Below are 10,876 nucleotides of genomic sequence, written 5' to 3'. Positions count from 1 at the left end.
AAGAAATCCCAAATAGTCTCAAAAGCTCAAATAGCATAGACCGCCTGCTCAATGTCTGTCAAGCATCCAAAGATACTCCCACTGGTACAAAGGTCGTAAATATCAAGCAACAAAGCTTGAACAAAGCATGTAAGCACCAATGACAAGTGTCTAAGATCAAGCATCAATGAGACATCCCGGACATGGAGGCGGTGTGACATCCATATGTAGTATCCATAGACATCAAGTATATCCCAAAATAAACTTTGGCAAGCCAATAAATCTCCAAAATATGCTCCAAACAATCAAATGTCAAGCCCAAGTAAAGCTCCAATAGCATCCAAGCTCAAACAATGTAGCTGATATAGGTAGGTGACATGAGCATAACTACATGTCCAAAGCGATCAAGCATAGACCGATAAGTGCCAAAATACATCCAAGATAAATATCCAAATGCTATGGAAAGTGGAGCTCAAGCTCAACCAATGATTAAGAAGCAATGTCGAACTCTTTTCCAATCCCCGATGGTCAATACATCAATGTACATCTCCAAGACATGACCCGAATAGCATAGGCATAAGCATACATGAGTAGAATAGCTTCAACCCAACTATTTACATCAGACATTCACTGCTCCAAAAGACTGAGTATTTCAAGCCTTAAATAAGTACCAAAATGATGGCAATCCATTAACATAGCATCTCCATACATGTAGACATCATCCAGGCATCAATATGCATCAAGTGATCAATCTCGGTAAGCATAGACTTAAAGAGATAAGTACTGCCCTGTTTTGGCCAGATCTAGGACTGTTCAAAACAATCAATGGCTGAGCTAAATCAGCTCCAAATGCATCTCACATAAGAGGCATAACATCCATAAGTGATCCAGTATCAATAGACATCAATAGAAGAATCACATAAGCCATAGGCATACAAATACATGCTGTCTCAGGCCTAAAATCTGTTGCAAAAATTATAATTTGGCAAATCTGACATCATCATTGTGTTCAGAGCATGCCAAAACCCCAACTTAGACTCTTACCTTGCTTGAATCAGGTTCCGAATGCCCGAGATATGACAAAAAGAGTGATTTTTGAGCCATTTTTGCAAACAAGTGTAAATAAAACGTGAGCATACTGCTGTACTTGAGGGGCCAAATCAGGGTGGGTAGGAGATAATCAAGAGCCCAATGAAGGCCTACAATAGGCCTACACAAGCTTAGGACAATTCCAAGCAAGAGGTGAAGGGAACAAGCTTCAATGATGGAAGCTATGGCGGCCTCTTCATGAAACCCTGTTGTTCATGTCAAAGAATGGCTGAGAACTAAGTGAGAAGCAAGCTGTCATACCTTGTGTAGATGCTAGGGAAGGCTGGGAAGTGCTCGCAAAGCTGGGGAGTGATGGGATCTCGAGGGAGTCAGCTATGGGTGCCGGGATGGAGACCCAATGAGTGTAGGGATTCAAATGGAAGCTAGAGACGCCGCGAACCAAGCTTGGGAGGTCAGGAAGCCGAGCTCTGATACCAGTTGAAAGGTAAGAAGGATCAAAGCTTGTACGCGGCCGAGAGCTATGGTAGGAGAGCAAGAGCAAGAAATAGAGAGATAAGAAATGGAAACTCCAACAACCACAATATGTGGTCGGGCCTTCCTTTATTCAAACTGTCACTAAAATAATAAGGAATAAGTGACTGTGACAGGCGCCCGCCTACCTGCAGTGTGCAGGTGGCAGAAACTGTTAGTGTAGTAATACACGAGCGGCTAGGTAGAGGTTCCTTTACCCCCAACAAGGTGACTAATGTTAGGCTTGTGCCCATACCATTTCTCATACGGAGTCAAAACATGAACCCCAGCTATAGGTGTTTGGTTCAGCACATAAAGTGCAATAACCACAACTTCGGCCCAATAGGCATTTGGCAAATTCTTTTCATTAAGCATTGCCCTGGCAACTTCCATAAGCACCCGATTTTTTCTCTGTACCACACTGTTTTGCTGAGGTGTATAATTGCATGTGAGCTGCCTTTTTATTCCATATTTAGCAAGGTACCTGTTAAACTCTCTAGATACATATTCTCCACCTCCATCAGATCTTAGACATGAGATATAACAACCGAGTTCATTTTCAGCATGCTTCTTAAAGTCCTTAAAGACATCGAGCACCTCATCCTTATGCATCAGAATGTACAGCCATATGTATTGGCTGAAATCATCAATGAAGGATACATAATACATGGCACCACCAAAAGACGCATTATGGGGGATGGGACCCCATACATCTGAACGTATCAACTGCAAAGGCCGATAACTAATTCTAACATGTCTCATGAACGGGAATCTTGCTTGTTTCCTAATGACAAGCAAAGCATACATGTCCAAGATCAGTGTACTTGAACTTTGGCAAGCCAAGTACAACTTCTTTCTGCTGCATATTTTTTAGCTTATGTATATTAACATGACTGATGCATTTGTGCCAGATTTATACATCCCAAAATGCTCCATTATCATGGGCAAACATAGATGCATTCAATTTCAGGATAGATGCATCCAAGGTAAACATTCTTCCATCTCTCTTGCCTTTGGCAACAATCAATTTACAGCCATTGCCATATTCTTTAATAAAACAACCATCCCTATTGAATCTGACTTGTAGATTCTTCTCTACCATCTGTCCAACCGATAGTAAATTCTTGGTAATAGAAGGTACATGTAGTACATCATGTAGGCTCTTCTTTCTACCATCAGGCATGAGCAACGAAGCCACACATATATGCTGAATATCATGCTATATATCATCACTAGTACATACAAATCCATGAGACCCTGCTACTAACTCATCAAACCATTCGGCATGAAGAGTCATACGATTGGATGCTCCTGAGTCTATGTACCATTTCTCATCTTTGCCTTTGCTTAGGCATATTCTTTGATACATGCTGCATAGCAAACAATCTATCTCATTGGTCATCTTGAGTACCACTAGAAGATGCATAATGTCCATGATGCTTGCCTTTTGCCTTCATATCAGCTTGCTTTTTATGGCAATCCTTTGTGATACGCCTATATCTTCTGCAATAATGATAGTATTTATCCTTGTTAGACTGGTCATGTGACTACCAGGAGCCACCTTTGCCTCTAGGTGATCTCCCCCTGCCTCTAAAGGCTGTAGATCCTCATTGTCCTTGCATATTTGAGCTGTGCTAACATTTTGTTGTTGCTGTCCATGTCTATTTCAAGTGTCTCCTCGACCCCGAAAACTCCAGGAGCTCTACCACCTCTAGCTTGCTAATGAGAGTAAAAGATAGTGTCTCTGTTGCCCTGAGATGTGCTTAAACCTGTATTTAAGCCAAGCTTTAATTCTTCATGTGGAAGTACTGGAAGTAACTCATCCCCATCAGGGGGTTCTACTCTCACAAAAATGGACATATCAAATGCCTTATACTTCTTGCCTAACCCATTCAATGTCACTACAATCATATTATCCTGTAAAACATGAGATCCAATAGTAGCCAGCTGGTCAGCTATGGTCTTTATTTCCATAGTGTATGCTTGAATGCTCTTACCATTCCTAGACATGTTGTTGAACTATTGCTTCGAGGAATGGCAAACTAGTAGTTTGCATAGCCATCGCATCAGAAATGCACAAAGAAAACCAATGTCATACTTTACTAGCTCTTTCTGACCATTGTTGGTGGGATCTCTGTTGTTCCTGTTTCAGATTCCGTTCATGCAATTCGTGTTCAACTTTAGCCCCTATACACAAATCCCAATAACATCTCCCAATCAAAAAGTTATGCATCCTAAACTTCCATAGAGTGAAGTTTTTGTTGTCGAGCTTCTTACCGATGATTTGAGTGATGCTATTAGTGTTGAGATATCGAGCTCCACTCGTGATACGCCAGGGTGACCGTTGTGTATTTATGTCACCGACTTGTCAGTTGCAGACGCGGTTGGTACACCGCCCATGAATAATAGCTACATGATAGCTATCCTTATCTACTCTAGTTCGTGGCTCAGTTAGTATGCCACCTTAGTTAGTTGAGTTTGATTTGAGACCCATATATAGGGTTCTTCTATTTCTTTGTACTAGAGTTCTTTTGGCTTACACAACTAAGAAGAGGAAAACTGTTTTTCAGGCTCCACCCTTGTGTGTATTCCCCCATTTGTGCAAGCAAGAAAGCTTCAAGTGAGACTCCTTCCTTCTCTCCCACAATCTTGACATGGTATCAGAGCCTTGTTCGTGGTAAGGAGCTCAAGAAAGCAAGCCAAGCTCGCGGTGTTCTGGTAAGAGGAGCAGTGTTGCTTTCATTTTCTGTTTTGGGAGCAGATCTCTGCAGGTAGCACAACCAAAAAGTGCAGGAGTGCATTGTCTTAGGTTGAGACGCCCTTCGCGGTGAAGCAAGAGAGCAGTATATGCTGCGGGAAAGGGATTTAGCCCTTGGCGACCTTGTTTTTTTTATTTGAGGCCATTTCGGGGCCTGTTTTGGAGGCGAAAGTTTTCTGCACGCACTCAGGAAAAGGCCTAGTTTTATGCTGTGCGACCACTGTTCTACAGGTCGGTGAAAAGTTACTGTAGAAATTGCATTGTATACCTGTGCACAGAGACATTGGGAGTTACAGAATCATCCCTGCTGCCTGTTGATGCAAAATCGTCACTAGGAAGTGACTGTGTGGTCAAATACCACTTTCGTCAGTTTTGCAGATTTGCCCTTGTGAGGCTGAAGCTGTGTTCTTTGCAATGACAGAATTTTTTGCAGTGTTCTGTAATGGCGTCTGATTCTCTTTCACAGATTGTCACTGAAAAGCTTGACAAGAACAACTTCCAAGCATGGAAGTTTAGAATGACAAATTTCCTTATGGGAAAAGGATATTGGGAATTTGTTGGAGGAAATGAAGAAGAACCAGTTCTTCCTGATGTTCCCAATCAACAGCAAATGCAGGCATTCAAAACATGGCATGAGAGAGCCAGGAAAGTTATGTATTGGCTATCTATCAGTATTTCAGACTCTATGATTGTGCATATTCAGGATGCAAGTACGCCAAAGGAGGCATGGGATACTTTGTCAAAAATGTATAGCACAAATACGCAAGCCAGGAAAATGCAGCTCAAGCAAGAGTTGCATAATGTGCAAAGAGAAAGTATGAGCATCAACGACTACCACATGAAGGTGAAGAAGATTGCAGATGCACTTGCTTCCATTGGGTCGCCAGTGGAAGATGATGATTTAGTTTCCGTGACCTTGAATGGTCTAGGAAAGGATTATGCACAGTTCCGAACATCCATTTCCGTCCGTGAAAGATTTCCTGATTTTGAGGAGTTGATTGCTCTTCTAATTTCTGAGGAGCAGAGAAATGGTGGTGCATCTTCTTCAGGAGGAACTTCAAAAGAAGCTGTCTTCTACTCAAATGCTGGAAGAGGTAGAGGCAGAGGTAGAGGAGGCTGATTTGGAGGCCGTGGCAGAAATCAGAATATGCAGCAAACTCAAGAAAACCAGTCCTATGGAGGAGGACGTGGTAACTCTAGAGGCAGGGGGAGCCAAAGAGGTCGTGGTGGATGGCAAAGAGGCCAAAATGCAAACAGTAATGTTGAATGCTACTACTGTGGTAAAATGGGTCATATGGCTAAAGACTGCTATAAAAAGCAGAATGACATCATGAATGGAAAACTGCAACAAGGGAATTATGCATCTTCTAGTAGACAGGGTGATGACAGAAATGAGCACTTGTTTATGGTGCAGCACATGAACAATTCTGTGACAAGTGCAGAAGAAAGCAATGATGTATGGTATGTTGACTCAGGTGCATCAAACCACATGACATGTCATGCAGAATGGATGGAGGATGCAAGAAAAATGGAAAAACCAGGATTTGTGGAGACTGGTGATGATACTGCACATCCTATTGTGCAGATTGGAAAAATTCCCTTGTCTATGCAGGATGGGAAAAAGAAATACCTGTCCGATGTATTTCATGTCCCGAATATCACCAAGAATCTGGTTTCTGTTGGTCAAATGGTTGAGCAGGGCTTGCAGGTTAGATTTAATCCTCATGGATACTTTGTTGAGGATATGAAAAATAAAGGTCGCTTGATAGCAAAAGGAAAGAAGAAGGGTAGAATGTTTACATTGGATGCAGACATGTCTGAATTGAGTGCAGCAATGTTTGCACATGGGACTGGTGTAGTTGCAGATATTGATATCTGGCATAAACGCATTGGTCATGTTAATGTACAGCGACTTAAATCAATGCAGGCCCAAAATATTGTTGCAGGTTTGCCAAAATTCAAGGTTGCAGAAATGCATAAGGTATGTGAAGCCTGTCAGTTTGGAAAACAGGCAAAGAAACCATTTCCTAGACATGTTCAAGAGAGTAAGAAGCCATTGGAATTAATCCACTCTGATGTGTGGACAACTAAAGCTGCATCTCTTGGAGGCTGTCATTATTTTGTCAGTTTTATTGATGACTATAGCAGAAAAATTTGGGTGTATTTTATGAAAAAGAAAAGTGAAGTTTTTGGGCATTTCAAAACTCTTAAAGCGATGGTTGAAAAAGAAACAGGCATGCAGATAAAATGCCTAAGGTCAGATGGAGGGGGAGAGTACCTCTCAAATGAGTTTGCAAGGTTCCTACAGGAGCATGGCATAAAGCAGCAATATTCATGCAGTCATACACCACAACAAAATGGAATTGCAGAAAGGAAAAACAGGCATATTGGAGAGGTATCCCGTGCCATGCTCAATGAAAAAGACTTGCCAGATTTTTATTGGGCTGAAGCAATTGCTACAGCAGTCTACATAATGAACAGGACTCCCACTGCAGCAATACATGGAATGACTCCAGAGGAGAGGTATACTGGTAGGAAACCAGATATTTCTCATTTGAAAATTTTTGGTTGCATTGCCTATGTACATGTGCCAGATGAGTTGAGATCCAAGTTGGATCCAAAAGCTGAGAAGTGCATCTTTATTGGTTACTCTCTGCAGCAAAAAGTGTATAGATGCTATAACCCTTCTACTCGTAAGTTTACAGTGAGCAGAGATGTTGTTTTTGATGAGATGAGTAGCTGGTATAAACCAGTAAATGTGATTGATGATGTAGATGCACAAAATGGTAATGCTGCACAGAATTCACAGCAGCAGTCACAAAATATTAGTGGACCTGGAGCGTCCTCTAGCAGTGGTTCACATTCTTCGCCATGGACAGGCAGATTGAGATCAGGAGAATCTTCTCAAAGTAATGCAGATAGTGGTATGCAGGTATCACGAAAAGGAAAAGAGAAGGTTGATCAGCCCATGGTTGATGTGAATGCATGTCACTCTTATGTGGATGGTGAATCCAGTGGCTCAGAACAGAGCATTGATGATGAGTTGGGTATTCCTTCTATTGTTACATCTGGAGTAAGGAAGACCAGGGATGTTTTGAGAGCACCTGGGAGTGAACCTACTTTGCACAGGTCTACGAGAGCTAGGTATCCTGTGGATAGGCTGAAATATGATGGATTTACAGCCATTCACTATGCATATATGGTCAAAGTGATACAGGAACCAGAACCCACTTCTTTTGAGCAAGCCATGGGAAAAGAAAAATGGGAGAAAGCCATGGATGAAGAAATGGATGCCTTGGAAGCAAATGCTACATGGGAATTGGTACCTTTGCCTAAAGGTAAAAATGCAATTGGCTGTAAGTGGGTTTATAAGGTGAAGCACAATGCAGATGGTTCTGTGAACAGATACAAGGCAAGATTAGTAGTCAAGGGGTATGCACAAACATATGGCATTGACTATGAAGAAACATTCAGTTCGGTTGCAAGGATGGCAACCGTAAGAGCAGTCATTGCTATGGCTGCATCAAAGGGATGGTCTTTACATCAGATGGATGTAAAGAATGCATTCTTGCATGGTGATTTGCAAGAAGAGGTCTATATGGAGCAGCCACCAGGTTATGTGCATGCTGTTCATCCTGAGTTTGTTTGCAGGTTGAAGAAAGCCTTGTATGGCTTGAAGCAAGCACCTAGAGCATGGTCTGACAAGATAGGACAGTATCTTGTCACTATTGGCTTTCAAATTTCCAAGGCAGATTTCTCACTTTATGTGAGAAAAACAGAGAAAGGTATTATGCTACTTGTCATTTATGTTGATGATTTGATTATGACAGGTGACAGTGATGAAGATATCCTTCATGTGAAAATGCTATTGAAGCAGAAGTTTGAGATGAAGGATTTGGGAGAGCTGCGTTATTTCTTGGGCATTGAGGTAATTAGATCACCAAGTGGGATACAACTCTTGCAGAGGCAGTATGGATTGGACATGCTGTCCAAATATGGGATGACAGGTTGTAAGCCTATTTCAATTCCTTTGGAGCAAAATGTGAAGCTGAGCACAGATGCAGGTGAGCTTCTAGAAGACCCTACTATGTACAGACGCATAGTAGGAAGTTTGATTTATATGACTATTACCAGGCCAGATTTGAGCTATGCTGTTGGATTGGTAAGTCAGTTTATGCAGGCTCCAAGGAAACCACATTTGGATGCGGCTAGACACATACTCAGGTATGTGAAGTCCACATTGCAGTATGGACTATTTTATGAGATTGGGGTTCAGATACAGTTGCATGGATACACTGATGCTGATTGGGCTGGTAGTATCTATGATAGACGATCTACCAGTGGATATGTGTTCTCTTTTGGGAGTGCTGCAGTCACTTGGACCAGCAAGAAACAGCCTACAGTTGCCTTGTCGAGCACAGAGGCTGAGTACAGGGGTGCAGCAATGGCTACATGTGAGGTAGCTTGGTTGCATAAGCTACTTTATGATATGCATCAGTCTACAGATGGGCCAGTTGTCATTTATTGTGACAACATGAGTAGTATACACTTGGCAAATAACCCAGTCTATCATGCTAGAACAAAGCACATTGAGGTGCATTATCACTATGTGCGAGAGAGGGTTTTACTAGGTCTTATTGATCTAGTTTATGTCAGCACAGAGGATCAGGTAGCTAACATATTCACGAAGGCATTGGGCGCAGAGAAGCTGTGCAAGTTTAGAGACCTACTTGGTGTGCAGGAATTGGGATTGAGCTCGAGGGGGAGTGTTGAGATATCGAGCTCCACTCGTGATAGGCCAGGGTGACCGTTGTGTATTTATGTCACCGACTTGTCAGTTGCAGACGCGGTTGGTACACCGCCCATGAATAATAGCTACATGATAGCTATCCTTATCTACTCTAGTTCGTGGCTCAGTTAGTATGCCACCTTAGTTAGTTGAGTTTGGTTTGAGACCCATATATAGGGTTCTTCTATTTCTTTGTACTAGAGTTCTTTTGGCTTACACAACTAAGAAGAGGAAAACTGTTTTTCAGCCTCCACTCTTGTGTGTATTCCCCCATTTGTGCAAGCAAGAAAGCTTCAAGTGAGACTCCTTCCTTCTCTCCCACAATCTTGACAATTAGTGCCTTGAGCATTTGCAATAGCTGCAAATTTAGTGCTTACTAAATGCTTGACTCCCTGCACACCCCTCAGGTGTTTATGATAGTTTTATTTTAATAAGCTATCCAATAAAAACTAGTAGTAAACAGTGTATTTTAGCTCATATGCATGTCAAATACATCCTTGGTTATGTGGCAAAACATCTAGATGTAGTGGCATTCCAAATAGATAGCATGTGTTTGCATAGTAAATATGGAGGTGTTCATGACAATTAATGATAGACAACAATCTATAGCAATTGTCTATGTATAACCAATAGTGTTTTCTCCGCTAAACAAGAGTATTTAGATCTCAAAACAGCCCCAAGACATCTCATACAGTTGCCACTCTATGCAAGAGTTGATACATGTCCAACCAATCAGAATAGATTGCATGTATGTCAAATGAAGATGATAGGTATCCTTCTTGCAGACAATACCCTAGTATAACCAGCAACAAATCAGTCCAAAATTTTGGCTCTCAGCACTCACAGTATCCCATAAAGCATCTACCACTCAAGTGGTATGATCCAAGCATTTGTCAGTAGCAAATAGCATCACAAATACTTCAGCCCTGTAGGTATAGTGTTTTCAAATTCAAGACATCAAACAATTCACTATTTCTAGCCTACAAATAAGCTCCAAAATTGAGCACTTAACACTCCAATATCATGCCCATGTATACATAAGTGTTGCTACAATACTTGCAAAGCATCTAGGGTCTTGTTTGCATCATTATTAAGATTAAATAACACCTTGTTTTAGTGCTAGAAATTCCAAGATAGATTTTACCCTATCAAAACTTTCCAAAGTTGAGAATTCGACATTCCATACCGATTCTTAAATGCATGAGATACATCCCATATACTTTGCCAAGCATCCTTGAATATCAAGTGTGACATTCATGAAGCATTCACTGCTATAGTAAATTGATATGTAGGTGAAGAAGGCAGGCGTAGTTGTCTTGGCATTACATTGCCTGCTAGCCACGTTTTTGGCTGCAACACATTGGTTTAAATGATCTTGTCATTTGGCAATTGATATGCCACACATAGGCTGCATGTACAAAGCACCAAAGCTGCTTATTCTTGTCAGTTGAGAATAGGCGCAATCTTCTTCATGTTTTCACGTTGAATTTTAGAAGCTAGGGGCAACTACTTCTTGTTGCAACCAATGAATATTACCGAACACTCATTAGTACCAACCACATCCACAGAAAGGTCTCAATACTTGCAAAGCATTAGGCCACATTCGAGCTAATTTGGCATGAATTTAATGCTCTTCATTCTCTCTCTTTAGAAGCACGCGTAGACTAGCATACATCAGGTGAGCTGTTGCTTCTATTCTTCAAGCCAATGCTCATTAATAAGAGCTCCAACACATGCCTTTTAATCCTTTTGAATGACTCCAAAAAGTCCTGATGATGATAGGGTTAGAT

The sequence above is a fragment of the Lygodium microphyllum genome, chromosome 25 (genome assembly GCF_053477565.2).
Source record: "Lygodium microphyllum isolate KBCC chromosome 25, Lygodium_microphyllum_v1.1.10, whole genome shotgun sequence".
Classification (NCBI taxonomy): Eukaryota; Viridiplantae; Streptophyta; class Polypodiopsida; order Schizaeales; family Lygodiaceae; genus Lygodium; species Lygodium microphyllum.
Note: the sequence above shows the minus strand (reverse complement) of the source record.